A 17966-nucleotide genomic window follows, 5' to 3' on the forward strand; every position below is an offset into this window, starting at 1 on the left:
AAAATCCCTCTACAAAAGGAAAAGGAACGGTCTGTCTGCCTAAAGACAATCACCGCAATTGCCGCGGAAATCTCGTTAACTGCCCTTCGTTTCCTCAATGCCTTCCTCGAATATTAGCAGCCCAGAGGCTGGGTGCTGGTATCTGCAAACACTGCAACAGTCTCCCGAACCAATGCCCCAATCCCGAGGACTTCCCCGGCGTGGTCACTGCCCCACCCCGCCCCCTACTTCTTCCAGACAGTCTCGTGCTGACTCCGAACGACCAGAAGATGGCACTGTTTAGGAAATAATGAGAGGACTTCTCCATTAACTCGACAGGCCCTGGATGATGCTCCAGTTGAAGCATAGTAGGAACCGCTCGAGGGGACTCTGTGTGTGTGTGTGTGTGTGTGTGTGTGTGTGACGTTGGAATTCATGTGTGTCTGTCTACTAAGGTTTTCCTAATTCCCTGAAATAATATCACAAGTGAGAAAGGCAAACCAAGATAATGATAGGGATGCTTCATCATTTTTCACGAGAATCTGGGTACTGGTTCTTCTTGAATGCAAGCCGACCAATCTCCGAGGAGGGGTTAGAGGCAAGATCAGAGGCCGCTCCCTGTTCAACCTGATATAAATAGCCACACACACAGTTCAGCCTGAAACAGAGTTTTCCTTGGTACACCAAAGGGAACATTAATTACATGGGTCCTATGACTTCACCTGGTTCTATAGACACATGCAACCATCTGTCCTGGCAAACTTCCTAAAATTGCCTTCATTTCAGTAGACAAATGACCTCATAAAAGTATCTTGCAAATTTCAGAGGTTTCTTTCTCCTGAAACCAACCTGTAAAATTTTAGATAAGAAAGCTTTTAGATAAGATACACTTTTTACTTTAGCTTAGTTTTTGATATTTCAGTATCCCTTTTGGTTTGTGTTACTTATTCTGGATACCTTTATACATTCTAAATGCATGAGATTTTCAAAGGTGGAGGGGCTTCTTATGAGTCACAAAGATTTAGGTTCACATTCTTCCTGTGACACACTAGGGCTGTATGATTCTGAGTGAGTCACAACTGTCTTCAGGAAACTGTCTCAAAATGAGAAGTTACAGAGGGGTTGCAGATCTGCATTGCTGAAGGAAGTTTCCATATCCAGAATTCCTCCACAAGAAAGAAATTGTAGTTCCAGAACAAATTATAAGAATGAATGAGAAAAAACAAAACAAAGCTAAACAAAACAAAAATGAATGAGAAGCTAGAAAGAAGTACTGGAGAATCAGGAAGTCTTAGTTTTTGTGACTTCTGATAATACCTAAATGGATAATCTTTACTTCATTTGTCTCTTTGGGCTTAAACACTCATCTCTAAAAAAGGAATGGAAGACAGGGTGAAGAAGGGAAGTTAAATGAACTTCAAAGTCTACCCCAAGTTTAAAAATCTCTATTTATTTATTCAACATGATCATTTTAGAGCTCTGGAAACTGAGGCCTATATAAAGAACATTATTAGGCAAAAATCACACAAATAGTAAGAAGCAGATCCTCTTCACCTAGACAAGTAAACTTGAATACTTTCTGTGATGGGGAACTCACTACCCCCACAAAGTTGCTCATTTCCTATCTGTATAGCTCTGATTTTGAACATTCTTCTTCATATTTGAACCACAATGTTCCTTTCTACAACTTACACTGCTTTAAGTTGATATCAAATGCACCCTTGAAAGTTTTTTTAACATTAGCATAATTGTCATTATTATTATTACACATTCACAAGGATTTTAATTGTTCTTTACTTCCCAAACTCTTCTTACCCCCAAGATGTAAACAAATTTAAGTAATTAGACATTGAACTCCAATTTCTATATATCCTACCCATGTGCCAATTAAATAGGAACCAACTTTTGAAATGGACTTTTAGAAAACAATTGCCTTGGATAAACTGGAATTTGGAGCTCTTGAATGATTAAAAGATGCAATCATATGATTTTTAAAAAGAAGTGGTAAAATGGAAAATTTAGGCAGAGATTTTCCTATAAAATCTTGTCATGTTACCTCAAGCAATTTATCCTACAAAATCTATTTGAAGACTTGTGGTGGTAGAAATCAACTAACTCTCTTGATAAGAAAAGAATAAAAGTGAGTTGTCCAGGGTCACAAGTTGATCAGTGGCAGAACCATACCAGACAGCTTGACACAGTGGACAACTTAATTCATATCTCTGATCTTCTGTTTCCTTATTATAAATAGCGCAGCTATAAACATCTATCAACAAGTCATTATTCTTTCTTTCTGCTATGGCCTTACTACTTATGCCCAATAGTTGGATTATCAGGTCAAAGGCCAGTTCTGCAGATTTTCTAGTAAGGGATATTGCCTTATTTATTCCAAGAAGATTGCATCAATGTACATTTCCATCAACAACATGTTACCTCATGTCCATTCTCCATTTTCCATACCCCCCCCCATACACATGCTCTTAATTTCTTAACTAGCTATCATTGCAAGAAGAAAATAAAAATTAAATTGAAAATAAATTTGTTGCCACTAAATAATTATAAGACTAAATTTGGCCTCAGAAAATGATAATATGCACTTCACTTTCATTGCTAAGGTAAAAGACTATAGATGTGGAACATATTATATACTATCATACATAATTGATATATTGGTAATTTTTTACTGTTGTACTCCTTCTGCCCCCCCCTCTTTTGTAAATTCTTTCTTAAAAGATATAGTTTGCCGAGAAGGGAGCTGAAGGAAAAATTTTGAAAAATAAAAGTCATATTAAAACAAAACCCAAATAAACTTTTTAAAAAATTGTCTTATTATTACACATTTTTTTCCAGTTATGGGAATTCTTTGAAATGACTTCATTCTTTTTTACCAGCTAGAAAATAGTCATCAGAGTTTTTCATTTTACAAATCACTACATAATTTTTCCTTCTTAAAGAATTTAAATAACTGGACCTGTATCCCAAAGAGATCATAAAAAAGGGAAAAGGAGCTACATGTGCAAAAATGTTTGTAGCAACTCTTTTTGCAGCAGCAAGGAACTAGAAACTGAGTGGATGCTTTTCAGTTGGAGAACGGCTGAATAAGTTATGGTATATTAATGTCATGAAATATTATTTTTCTACAAGAAACTATCAGAAGGATAATTTCAGAAAGACATGGGGAGATTTACATAAATTTATGTTAAATGCATTGAGTAGAATCAAGAGAACATTGTATACAGTAATGGCAAGATCATATGATGATTAATTCTGATGTTAGTGGCTCTTTTCAACAGTGAGCTGATTCAGTCTAGTTCCAATGGTCTTGTGATATAGAGAGCTATCTGCCTCCAAAGGGAAGACTTTAGGGATTGAGTATGGATCACAGCATAATATATTTATTTTTATTATTATTTGCTTGCATTTTGTTTTCTTTCTCCTTTTTTTTACTTTTTGATCTGATTTTTCTTGTGCAGCATGATAAATGTGGAAATATATATAGAAGAATTTCACATGTTTAACATATATTGTATTACTTGCCATCTAGGGGAGGGGATGAGAGAAGGGAGAGAGAAAATAATTTGGAACACAAGTTTATGCAAGGGTGAATGTTGAAACCTATCTATACATATATTTGAAAATAACAAGCCTTAGAAATAAAAAAATAATAATTTAGATAACATGAGTAGATCATAGCATCACATGTTTAACATATATTGTATTACTTGCCATCTAGGGGAGGGGATGAGAGAAGGGAGAGAGAAAATAATTTGGAACACAAGTTTATGCAAGGGTGAATGTTGAAAACTATCTATACATATATTTGAAAATAACAAGCCTTAGAAATAAAAAAATAATAATTTAGATAACATGAGTAGATCATAGCATGCTCAAATAGGAGGAAATTTTCTTCAGAGATGATGTAGTTCAAACTCAAAAGGAAATATAAATCCCCTATATAAAATCACCACCAATATCACTACCAGGTCTATTTCCAAAGATAATGACCATGGGAAAAGAAGAAAAGGCACTATATGGTCTTAAATATTTATAGTAACCCTTCTTTGTAGTGGCAAAGAATCATTAGTTGGTAAATAGTTGAATATGTGGTATATAATAGTGATGGAATACTACTGAGCTGTAAGAAATGATGAGCTCAATAATCTTAGAAGAACATGGACAGACTGGCTCAAAATAATGAAGAGTGAAATGAGCAATGTATAAGTAACAGCAATATTGTTTTAACAATAATTTTGAGCGACAGTTATTTTGATTATTATGAATTCTCAAATTAACTACAAAGGACCTATGAAGACACTATCTGCATCCAAAAAAAGAACTGATAAATAGAAGTATATATAGAATGATTTTAAATATATATATGTGTGTGTGTGTGTGTGTGTATACACTAGTCATCTAATTTCTGCATGAGCATCTGCAATGGAAAGAGTAACGTTGATAAGAGTAATCGAGCAATTTTAGCAGATAGAGATACGTACTAACACTCAGAGTTACCTTTAAATATCAGAATGTTCTTCATCATAAAATATCTACATTTACTTAAAACAATTAGCTTGGCCAGTTAGACAAAGTATAGAACTATATAATTTCAGAATTGAAGGGAATCTTGGAAGGTCTCTAACTTGTTCCTAAATATGAATCATGTCTACAACTAATATTCTTTTTTCAATTTTTTATTAATTAAAGTTTTTTTTTATTTACAAAACATATGCATGGGTAAATTTTCAACATTGACCCTTGTAAAACCATACATTCTAAATTTTCCCCTCCTTCCCCCCATCCCCTCCTCTAGATGTCAGGTAATCTAAAACATGTTAAATATGTTAAAATATATGTTAAATTCAATATATGGATACACGTTTATATAGTTATTTTGCTGCACAAAAAAAATCAGATTAAGAACAAAACAAAAAAAAACTGAGAAAGAAAACAAAATGAAAGCAAAGAACAACAGAAAGAGTGAAAATGCTATATTGGGAACCACTCAGTTTCCAGAGTCCTCTCTCTAGATGTAGATGGCTCTCTCTATCACAAGATTATTAGAATTTATCTTAATCATCTCACTGTTGTAACGAGCTACATCCAGAAGAATTGATCATCATATAATCTTGTTGTTGCTGTGTACAATGATCTTCTGGTTCTGCTCATTTCACTCAGCATCAATTCATGTAAGTCTCCCCAAGCCTCTCTAAAACCATCCTGCTAATCATTTCTCATAGAACAATAATAGAACAATATTACAGTTCATAACATTCGCATACCAAAACTTATTCAACCATTCTCCAACTGATGGGCAACCACTCAGTTTCCAATTTCTTGCCATCACAAAAAGGGCTGCCACAAACATTTTTGCACATTTGGGTCCCTTTTCCTCCTTTAAAAACTCTAGGATATAAACCCAGTAGAAACACTGCTGGGTCAAAGGGAATGCACAGTTTGATAACTTTTTGAGCATAGTTCCAAATTGCTCTCCAGAATGGCTAGATCCATTTACAGTTCCATCAATAATTATAATGAATATTCTTGATAAGTGGCCACCAGACTTTGAAAAAATTCCAGTTAAGGATATCCAAACCACTACCATCTAAGATGTCCTTTTCCATTCCTCAGTAATTCAAATTATTAGGAAGTAACCTGAAAACTGCTTCTCTGCTCTTTCCTGCCATTGTCTTTAGTTGTACTCTCTGCAGAAACATTGAAAAAGTCTGATCCTTCTTTCACATGGCTGCCTTTTATTATAGAGACCATTGGTCAGAGAAAAAAAAAAGACTGACCTTTGGGCAGGCCTTGTGATCCCAAATCTAGAATGTTCCCAAAAAGTTAGATTGGATATAAAGACATTTTTCCCCATAAAACTTTTGATTTGAAAGAGATATCAGGTTTAATTTTTGACATGAGATACCTGGATAGGTATTCTTGGATAAGATTCCCTTTGGTAATCCAATCTTTTATGAAGACTTCCAATGATTAAAAATTCGGTATATCCATTGTTGGTGGAATTGTGAATACATCCAGCCATTCTGGAGAGCAATTTGGAACTATGCTCAAAAAGTTATCAAACTGTGCATATTCTTTCATCCAGCAGTGTTACTACTGGGCTTATATCCCAAAGAGATTTTAAAGAAGGAAAAAAAGACCTGTGTGTGCAAGAATATTTGTGGCAGCTCTCTTTGTAGTGGCTAGAAACTGGAAACTGAGTGGATGCCCATCAATTGGAGAATGGCTGAATAAATTGTGGTATATGAATATTATGGAATATTATTGTTCAGTAAGAAATGACCAGCAGGATGATTTCAGAAAGGCCTGGAGAGACTTACACGAACTGATGCTGAGCAAAATGAGGAGGACCAGGAGATCATTATATATTCTTTTTTTTTTTTTTTTTTTTTTAAATTTAATAGCCTTTTATTTACAGGATATATACATGGGTAACTTTACAGCATTAACAATTGCCAAACCTCTTGTTCCAATTTTTCACCTCTTACCTCCCCCCACCCCCCCCTAAATGGCAGGATGACCAGTAGATGTTAAATATATTAAAATATAACTTAGATACACAATAAGTATACATGACCAAAACATTATTTTGCTGTACAAAAAGAATCAAACTCTGAATTATTGTACAATTAGCTTGTGAAGGAAATCAAAGATGCAGGTGTGCATAAATATAGGGATTAGGAATTCAATGTAATGGTTTTAGTCATCTCCAGAGTTCTTTTTCTGGGTATAGCTAGTTCAGTTCATTACTGCTCCATTAGAAATGATTTGGTTGATCTCGTTGCTGAGGATGGCCTGATCCATCAGAACTGGTCATCATCTAGTATTGTTGTTGAAGTATATAATGATCTCCTGGTCCTGCTCATTTCACTCAGCATCAGTTCGTGTAAGTCTCTCCAGGCCTTTCTGAAATCATCCTGTTGGTCATTTCTTACAGAACAGTAATATTCCATAATTTTTATATACCACAATTTATTCAGCCATTCTCCAACTGATGGACATCCATTCAGTTTCCAGTTTCTAGCCACTACAAAAGGGCTGCCACAAACATTCGTGACATACAGGTCCCTTTCCCTTCTTTATAATCTCTTGGGATATAATCCCAGTAGTAACACTGCTGGATCAAAGGGTATGCACAGTTTGATAATTTTTGAGCATAGTTCCAAACTACTCTCAAAATGGTTGGATTCGTTCACAACTCCACCAACAATGAATCAATGTCCCAGTTTTCCCACATCCCTCAACAATCATCATTATTTTTCCTGTCATCTTAGCCAATCTGACAGGTGTGTAGTGGTATTTTAGAGTTGTCTTAATTTGCATTTCTCTGATTAATAATGACTTGGAGCATCTTTTCATATGACTAGAAATAGTTTCAATTTCTTCATCTGAGAATTGTCTGTTCATATCCTTTGACCATTTTTCAATTAGAGAATGGCTTGATTTTTTATAAAATAGAGTTAATTCTCTATATATTTTGGAAATGAGGCCTTTATCAGAACCTTTGACTGTAAAATATTTTCCCAGTTTATTCTTCCTTCTAATCTTGTCTGCATTAGTTTTGTTTGTACAAAACTTTTCAGTTTGGTATAATCGAAATTTTCTATTTTGTGATCAGTAATGATCTCTAGTTCTGCTTTGGTCATAAAAACCTTCCCCTTCCACAGGTCTGAGAGGTAAACTATCCTATGTTCCTCTAATTTATTAATAATTTCATTCTTTATGCCTAGGTCATGAACCCATTTTGACCTTATCTTGGTGTACGGCGTTAAGTATGGATCAATGCCTAGTTTCTGCCATATTAGTTTCCAATTTTCCCAGCAATTTTTATCAAACAGTAAGTTCTTATCCCAAAAGCTGGCATCTTTGGGTTTGTTAAAGACTAGGTTGTTATATTTGTTGACTGTTTTATCCCTTGAACCTAATCTATTCCACTGATCAACTAATCTATTCCTTAGCCAATACCAAATAGTTTTGGTAACTGCTGCTCTATAATATAGTTTTAGATCTGGTACAGCTAAGCCACCATCATTTGATTTTTTTTTTCATTAATTCCCTTGAAATTCTTGACCTTTTGTTTTTCCATATGAACTTTGTTGTTATTTTTTCTAGGTCATTAAAATAGTTTTTGGGAGTCTGATTGGTATAGCGCTAAATAAATAGATTAGTTTAGGTAATATTGTCATCTTTATTATATTTGCTCGCCCTATCCAAGAGCATTTAATATTTTTCCAATTGGTTAGATCAGACTTAATTTGTGTGAAAAGTGGTCTGTAATTTTGCTCATAAAGTTTCTGATTTTCCCTTGGCAGATAGATTCCTAAATATTTTATATTATCAGTAGTTACTTTAAATGGAATTTCTCTTTGTAACTCTGACTGTTGGATTTTGTTAGTGATATATAAGAATGCTGATGACTTATGTGGGTTTATTTTATAACCAGCAACTTTGCTAAAGTTGTGGATTATTTCTAATAACTTTTTAGCAGAATCTCTGGGGTTCTCTAAGTATACCATCATGTCATCGGCAAAGAGTGATAATTTGGCTTCCTCATTGCCTATTCTTATTCCTTTAATCTCTTTCTCAGCTCTTATTGCTATAGCTAACGTTTCTAATACAATATTAAATAGTAGCGTGATAGTGGGCAACCTTGTTTCACTCCAGATCTTATTGGGAATGGTTGCAGTTTGTCTCCATTACATATGATGCTTACTGATGGTTTTAAATAGATGCTGCTGATTATTTTAAGGAAAAGTCCATTTATTCCTATACTCAAGTGTTTTAATAGGAATGGATGTTGGATTTTATCAAATGCTTTTCTGCATCTATTGAGATGATCATATGGTTTTGTTAATTTGGTTATTAACATGGCCAATTATATTGATAGTTTTCCTAATATTGAACCAGCCCTGCATTCCTGGTATAAATCCTACTTGATCATAGTGTATTATCTTGGAGATGATTTTCTGTAGTCTTTTGCTAATATCTTATTTAAGATTTTAGCATCAATATTCATTAGGAGATTGGTCTATAATTTTCTTTCTCTGTTTTCAGCCTACCTGGTTTAGGTATCAGTACCATGTCTGTGTCATAGAAGGAATTTGGTAGGACTCCTTCATTCCCTATTTTATCAAATAATTTGTATAGCATTGGGGCCAATTGTTCTTTAAATGTTTGGTAAAATTCACATGTAAATCCATCTGGTCCTGGGGATTTTTTCTTAGGGAGTTGTTTAATTGCCTGTTCTATTTCTTTTTCTGAAATGGGACTATTCAAGCAATTTACTTCTTCCTCTGTTAGTCTGGGAAGTCTGTATTTTTGGAGGTAGTCATCCATTTCACTTAGGTTATCAAATTTATTGGCATAAAGTTGAGCAAAATAACTCCTTATTATTTCTCTAATTTCCTCTTCATTGGTGGAAAGTTCTCCTTTTCATTTTAAGACTACTAATTTCATTTTCCTCCCTCCTTTTTCTAATCAGATTTACCAAAGGCTTATCTATTTTATTGGCTTTTTCATAGAACCAACTCTTAGTTTTATTAATTAGTTCAATAGTTTTTTACTTTCAATATTTTAATTTCTCCTTTTAATTTTAGAATTTCAATTTAGTATTTGATTGGGGGTTTTTAATTTGGTCTTTTTAGTTTTTTAGTTGCAAGCCAATTCATTAATCTTTTCTTTCTCTGTTTTATTCAAGTAAGCCTCTAAGGATATAAAATTCCCTCTTATTACGCTTTGGCTGCATCCACAAATTTTGGTATGATGTCTCATCATTGTCATTATCTTGAGTGAAATTATTAATTGTATCTATAATTTGCTGCTTCCACTAATCATTCTTTAAGATGAGATTGTTTAGTTTCAATTACTTTTGGTCTATTTCCCCCACTTTTTGTTGAATGTAGTTTTTATTGCATCATGATCTGAAAAGAAAGCATTTACTATTTCTGCTTTCTTGCATTTAATTTAGGTCTTTATGTCCTAATATATGGTCAATTTTGAATAGGTTCCATGAACTGCTGAGAAGAAAGTATATTCCCTTCTATCTCCATTCAATTTTCTCCAAAGATCCAACATACCTAATTTTTCTAATATTCTATTTACTTCTTTAATTTCTTTCTTATTTGTTTTGTGGTTTGATTTGTCTAATTCTGAGAGTGCAAGGTTGAGATCTCCTACTATTACAGTTTTGTTGTCTATTTCTTCTTGCAACTCTCTAAACTTCTCCTTTAGGAAGTTGAGTGCCATACCACTTGGTGCATATATGTTTAATATTGATATTGCTTCGTTGTTTATGTACCCTTTAGCAGGATGTAGTTTCCTTCCTTATCTCTTTTAATTAGATCAATTTTTACTTTTGCTTGATCTGAGATAAGGATGGCTACCCTCTTTTGACTTGCTCACCTGAAGCATAATAGATTTTGCTCAGCCTTTTACTTTTACTCTATATGCATCCCCTGCTTTAAATGTGTTTCTTGTAAACAACATATTGTAGGGTTCTGACTTTTGATCAGTCTGCTATCTGCCTCCTCTTTATGGGGAGTTCATCCCATTTACATTACGGTTAGAATTACTAAATCTGTATTTCCTGCCATCCTAATAACCCCAGATTGTGCTTTACTTATTCTTGCCTCCCCAACCCTCTTTCCCCTTTTAAACTTATGTACCCCTCTTGTATCACGATACTTATCCTCTTTATAATCCCTCCTCCCCCTTTGAGTCTTTCCCCTTCCTTCCCTTATTACTCTTTTTCTTTTCCTTTTCCTCTCCCGTTTTAATGAGGCAGAGAGAATTTTCTCTAAAACAAATGTCAATTATTTTTTTCTTTGAGCCAACTCTGATGAGAGTAAGATTCACACAATGTTCCTCCCCTCTCTAAATTCCCTCAGATATGATAAGTTTCCTTTGCCTCTTTGTGGGATGTGGTTTCCTCTTTTATCCCTCCTTCCCACCTTATTCTGCCATCATCCCTTTTCCATATCTACTTCCCTTTTTTATGTTATATCAGTACAATCAAATTATACATGTATTCTTTTTGTATATCCACAACAGAAATACAGTTCTCAAGAGTTATTTTTACCTTTTCTGCATCTCTTGGGTTCTATTCTTGGAGATCAAATTTTTTGTTTAGTTCTGGTTTTTCTTCAGAAACAAATGGAATTCATTTGTTTCATTAAATGTCCATCTTCTTCCCTGGAAGAAAATGCTCAGCTTAGCTGGGTAGTTTCTTCTTGGCTGCATCTCAGTTCTTGTGCCTTCGAATATCATATTCCAGGCCCTTCTTTCCTTTAATGTCGAGGCAGCCAGATCTTGGGTGATCCTTATTGTGGCACCTCGGTATTTAAATGGTTTTTTTGGCTGCTTGTAAAATTTTTTCCTTAATCTTATAGTTCTGAAATTTTGCCACAATATTCCTTGGGGTTTTATTTTAGGGTTTCTTTCAGAAGGTGTTCGATGAATTCTTTCAATGCCTATTTTACCTTCTGATTCTATTACATCTGGGCAGTTCTCTTTGATGATTTCTTGTAAAATAGTATCTAGGCTCTTTTTTCATCATAGTTTTCAGAAAGTCAATAATCCTCAGATTATCTCTCCTAGATCTATTTTCCAAGTCTGTCGTTTTGCAAGTAGATAATTCGTGGTTTTTCAGTTTGTCATTTTTTTTTTTGCTTGACTGATTCTTGCTGTCTCAATGAATCATTAGTTTCAATTTGTTCAGTTCTAATTTTTAAAGAATTATTTTCTTCAATAGCTTTTTACTTCTTTCTGTATATGTCCAATTGAGTTTTGAATGTATTGTTTTGGTCTGTGGAATTTTTTCCATTTCACTAATTTTTTTTTAGTGAATTATTTTCTTTTCAATTCACAGATCCTACTTTCTTGAGTTCTTTATTTTTCCAATTCACCAATTTTGTTTCCTGCACTTCCTGAGAATTTTTAACTTTTCCAATTCGTATTTCAGGAAGTTGTTGCTCTCTTAGAGGCTTCTTTCCTTTCCCCATTTATCTTCTAACTCTCTTTGAGATTTTTAATGGTCTCTTCTATGAGAGCATTATGTAAAGGAGGACAGTCTGATGCATTTTGCTGTTTGAGGTCTCTTCAGGTTTGCTGACCTGCTCTTTTTCTGCATAGAAGCTGTCGATTGTTCTTTTCATCTTTTTATTCATGTTTTAAAGCCTTTAGGGTAGGTCTCCTAGGCAAGGGGGTTACCAGCTTCCTCTGCAGAATAGGGAGAGATGTAAACCGATTTCCGCCTCCAAGGTATGGGAGTGCTCTGTGTGAGAATTTTCCCTTCCCCCAACAGGAGGTGGATTCAGCACAGGCTGAACTATCAAACTGCTTAGTAGGGCTGAGTGGATTATCGATTGCCCTTGGCTAGAGACTAAGTGGTGAAAGTGTCACCGCCCCAGGCCGGAGCCTCTTGAGGACTGTGAGTATTAGCAGCTGACTGCAGACCACCACAAACTCTGCCCAGTGTCTCTGCCTGATGCAAATCAGCCCTGGAAAAGCTCTATGGCCTCAAGCCGAGCTCCCCACTGCACAGATTGGAGGCTAACCCGGGCTGTGTCCTCCTGCTGTGCAGGATCACAACTGCCCCAAGGAAAAGCCCTGTACTGCGGGTTGGGGCTGCGCGCTTGTGCTGAGATCTGTGCCTTCACCCTCGGTTTGAGACTCTCTTGAACCTAATTTCTCTCCCTGTCTGCTCGATCTCCCCTGGCCCCGAACCAACCTTTTTGGCGAGACTGCAGATTTTCTTGGCCGGTGAGTTGTTCTACTTCTTATCTTTCTGAATGTGTAGCAGTCAAGACTATTTTGAGGCTCGATATAATATTGATAAAGAGGGTAAGAGAAGAGCTTAGAAAGTGGCGTGTGTCTTCTCCGCCATCTTGGCTCCGCCCCCCTGCCCCCCCGATCATTATATATTTCAACAGCAAAACTATATGATGATCAATTCTGATGGACATGGTCATCTTCAGCAATGAGATGAACCAAATCAGTTCCAATAGAGCAGTAATGAATTGAACCAGCTATACCCAGTGAAAGAATTCTGGGAGATGACTATGAACTACTATATAGAATTCCCAATCCCTCTATTTTTGTCTGCCTGTATTTTTGATTTCCTTCATGGGCTAATTGTACACTATTTCAAAGTCCGATTCTTTTTGCACAGCAAAATAGCTGTTTGAACATATATTCTTACATTGTATTTAATTTATATTTTAACATATTTAACATGTATTGGTCAACCTCCCATCTTGGGGAAGGGTTGGAGGCAAGGAGGGGAAAAATTGGAACAAAAGGTTTGGTAATTGTCAATGCTGTAAAATTACCCATACATATAACTTGTAAATAAAAAGCTATTTTTAAAAAAATAGTATATCTCAAATCAATTTCACTTTTTAAAAGTTCTAATCATTAACTAAAGTCTGTCTTTCTTTTTTTCCATCATCTCCAGCAATCCAGAAATCACAAGCAGTTCATCAAATTATATTTACATCAAGGATTGTCAGCTTAATTTTTATTTAGTTTCAACAAAAACCATAGCCCTTCTGAATATAATACGTAAGTAATATTCCTTTTATGTATATGAAATTATGACAAGGTGCTTTGTATCATTTATTAAGAATGGAAAATGTTCATGGAACCAGAAAATTAGAATTGAAAGGTACCTTGAAGTTATACAATTTCTATGGACTAAATACAAAATGGATTAAAACATGCTATTTTACAAATATATGTTGACATCAGTGTGATTTATAAATTTCATTTAAATGTTGCTGAATTCAGAGTTGCTTTTTGTCATTACATATTTTATCAATCAACAGATACCACAAACTTGTAAAGATTCACATTTGTTTTAAATGTAATCTCACACTCAAAAATATTGGAAACCATAGGTTGGACAAGAGTTTTATCTTTGTGCTGTTCTAGTTGATGGCTTAGATGCTACTTGCCTTGATGCTTATATAGATTTTCTTCTGGTCTCAGGGAGACAACTCAGACAACTCAAGATAGACTTGTAGCTTTCTATGCATTACTTATGAAACAGAGTTATAATATAATTCCTTTAGATTTCTTTCCTCTGAATCTCTCTAATACCAAGTTGTATCCTTCTCCTGCTCTCTGTGACACTCATCTAGTACCATTCTCTCTGTATATGCCCATATAATAGATCACTGGCTTCCCACTAAAGAACCCTAGATCCATATCTCATTTGCTCTATGAGTTAAGATCCTGGTCCAAATTTTCTGTATTTTCTCTAAATAACTAATATTATTGATTGAAATTCCTTGCAATTTATAGCCACTTAAAGTAAAATGGGCATTATGTAGGAGGTGCTGCATTTCCTCTTCCTTGAGGTCTTCAAGCAAAGGTTTGATTGCCACTTGTCAAAGAGAGGGAATTCTTGTTCAGTTAAAGTAAAAAAAAACAGATATAAAGCACCATTATGAAATCAAGACTTCCAGAGAAATGTTTTAATACTTCATCAACTGGGATTCCTAGCTAAATAAACTAGAAACTTCCAAATACCAGAAATCTATGAAGAAAAGTGTTCTATAGGTCAAATTAATGGATACAAATCTGAATCATGAGTTTATGGTTCTTCAAACTATGATCTAAGGAATTGGAAATGTATCCTCATTAAAATTTTACTACATGTATGGCTTGACTAGAACAGAACTTTTTGAAGGCTCAAAAACATTTAGTCAATTTATAACACTGAGAATAAATTAAGAATGAGGAATTCAAGAAAATAGGGATTGAGAAAGTTACTATGTCTGATTTAGCAATACTACTATTAGTTCTATTTTTCAAAGTGATCAGGGAACAAAGGGGAAAAAAACCTCTATGCTCTAAAATATTTATAGCAGTTCTTTTTGTGGTGATAGAGAACTAGAAACTGAGGATGAATTGGGAATTGGGAATTAGGAAATTCCTGAATAAGCTGTAGTATTGATAGTGATGGAATACTACTGTACTATAAAATATGAATAATTTGATTTTAGAAAAAATGTGGAAAAACTTGTATGAAATAATGAAGTGTAAAGTGAGCAGAATGAAGAGAATGCTGTATACAATAACAGCAATACTGTTTGAAGAGTAAATGTGTTTAACTAACATGATGAATTATATGAATGTTCAAATCAACTAAGTATCTATGAAGGATAATGTTGTCCCATGTCAAAAAAATAAAACTGATATATGGGATGATGGATTGTGTAGTTTCATATAGGTAAGTATATGTATATATGTATGTGTATACATATATTTGTGTAACATACATTTGCATGTATATAGATACATATACACACATGTGTGTATATGCATGTCAAATGTTGTCATTCTGTAATATAGGGTTGGTAGGTATAGAGGGAAACAGTTTGGAATTCAAATGTAACCCAAAAAAATAGTTTTTAAAAAGTTGGTACATAACAGTTCTCCTCAATCCCAAATAATGCAATTCTATCCTTGCCAAATATTATTTGCGGAATATATCTTAAAGGGGAAAATTGAGATAAAACAAGGAAGAAAATTCATAAACATTAAAATAAGGAAAATTATTTATTTATCTGCTAAAGGGAATAAAGTATTATGCAATAGAAATAATATTAGATTAAAAATGGTTATAGTCAACTAATTCAGTCTGAGATCTTACTTTTATTAACTGTAACCAGGTTCTAATTACTTTTATCTCTATGAACCTTAGTTTATCCATCTGTAAAATAAATGTAACTATATATTTGCTACACAACTTTCCTCTTGATGTGAAATTCCATTAAAATAATGCATGTAGTTGCTTTGTTTCCAATGAATGATTATGTCCCCTTTCCAAATTACTTTGTATCTCCTATACTTTTATACACACATATTTGTATTAATGTGTGTGTCAATGGATTATGTCTCTTTCTTCCAGAGAATACAAACTACTTGAAGTTAAAGACTTTTTTGCCTTTGTTCTCTAGTTCACAATAAGGTTTTTTTTTTGCCTTTGTTCTCTAGTTCACAATAAGTTTTTGGATGAATGAACAAGTGACTAAATTAATGGAGTATCAAATGAATTTGAACCCTGATCTTCTGGACTTCAATTCCAATATTGCATAATTTTGTTAGGCAGTTAGGAGGTACAGTAAATAGAGCACTAGGCCTGGGGTCAAGAAAACTCATCTTCCTTAAGTCAAAACCAGCATCAAGCACTAACTAGATGGTTATGCTGAGCAAATCACTTCACCCTGTCTGCCTCAATTTCCTCATTTTAAATTGAACTGGAGAAGGAAATGGCAAACCTTTCCAGTATCTTTGCCAATCCTCAAATGAGGTCACAAGATATTAGACACATCTGAAAAATGATTAAACCACACACTTTTGTCAAGATGATGCTATGAACCCTTAAATTCATTTATTCTATAAACAGTTTCTAATATTTTTTTTTCTGGAGTAATCACAGTGAATGGGAGTGCTGTGAAGTTGGTATAGGTTTTTAATAAAAAAAAAAAAAAAACTAATCTAGTCAATAGGCTTGTATGACTAACAAAAGGAGTGAACAACAAGTTCATGACAATGCAATTGTCACTTGCAGAAAAATACTGTGTTACTATCATCAGTACCTATACTCCTTCCATGACAAACTCTGATGATGTCCAAGAAAAATATAAAGATGACTTTGAGATCCTTATCGTCAATGTGCCAAAAGAAACCAAGCCTATAAGTATAAATGACTTTAATGCTAGAGTAGGCTCAGACTACCAGACATGTCAGGGTGTCCTTGGGAAGCATAGAGTTGGAAACAACCATAGGAATGGTCACTTTCAAGCAAAGACTTGTTATCTATGATCTTCTCATCATGAACCTAAATACAATAAAACTTTATGGATATACCCTCACAGCAAACATTGGTAGCTTATGTTATTGTAAAGAGAAGAGACAAGTCAGGATGTGATAGTAATGAAGGCAATGGGTGTTACAGAGTGCTGGATTGATCATAGATTTGTCCTCTCCATGCTAAATATTCATATTAAACAAAAGCAGCAACCTCAAGGCAAATGACTGCCAGAAGACTTAATGTCAACAGACTAGAGAACTTCTCTGAGTGGAAACAATTTCTTGCTAACTTGGAGGGAAAGTTGAGCCAAAACAGAGTTGGCAACCATGGAGCAGAAAAGGAGTAGACAGCTTTCAGAGATTTTGCATTTCCTTATCTGAGTCAGAACACCCACAAACACAAATCTGGTTTGATAAAAAATGGGGAAATTCAGAAGCCGCTAAACGAAAAATGAGAACTCCACTGGGTGAGTTTATCCTTCTCTAAGGAGGCAGTGTTGAGCACCACCAAAAGTAAAGTAGATGTAAAGGTTAAAGAAATGCAAGATTCTTGGCTCAATAAGAAAACAGATGAAATTTGATTTCACGTGTATACTAATAATCCAAAGTGCTTTTATGATTCCCTGAAGGCTATTTATGAGACAAAGATCCATGATGCACCTCAATGTGATGAAGTTTTTTTGATTAGTAATAAGGACATGAACCTAGAAGGATGGACAGAACACTTTCATAGTGTTTTCAATAGACCATCATCAATCAATGCTCAGGTCACTGACTTTAACTCAGGTTGAACTCAATCCCTCCCTAGCTGAAGTTCCAACTGTTGAAAAGGTTTTGACTACCATTAGACTCCTTTCTTTTGGCAAAGCATCTTGTGCTGATTCTGTTGCAGCTGAGATTTCCAAGGGAGGTGTATATGAGGTCCATTGATTTTACAAAACTTGATTGAAATTGTCCAGATTATGTTATCCCCCAAGAGTTCAAGGATATCTCCATTGTCCATCTCTATAAAGGTAGGAAATAGACTCTCCCGTGACTATCATTAATATGCTGATTCTTTATCTGAAAGATTGTCATATACTTGAGAGCTTTAGAAAGTGACTTTAGAAAGGGCTGAGGAATAGTATATATTGTGCTTGCTGCCCAACAACTCA

The sequence above is a fragment of the Sarcophilus harrisii genome, chromosome 1, assembly GCF_902635505.1.
Source record: "Sarcophilus harrisii chromosome 1, mSarHar1.11, whole genome shotgun sequence".
In the NCBI taxonomy this organism is placed as follows: Eukaryota; Metazoa; Chordata; class Mammalia; order Dasyuromorphia; family Dasyuridae; genus Sarcophilus; species Sarcophilus harrisii.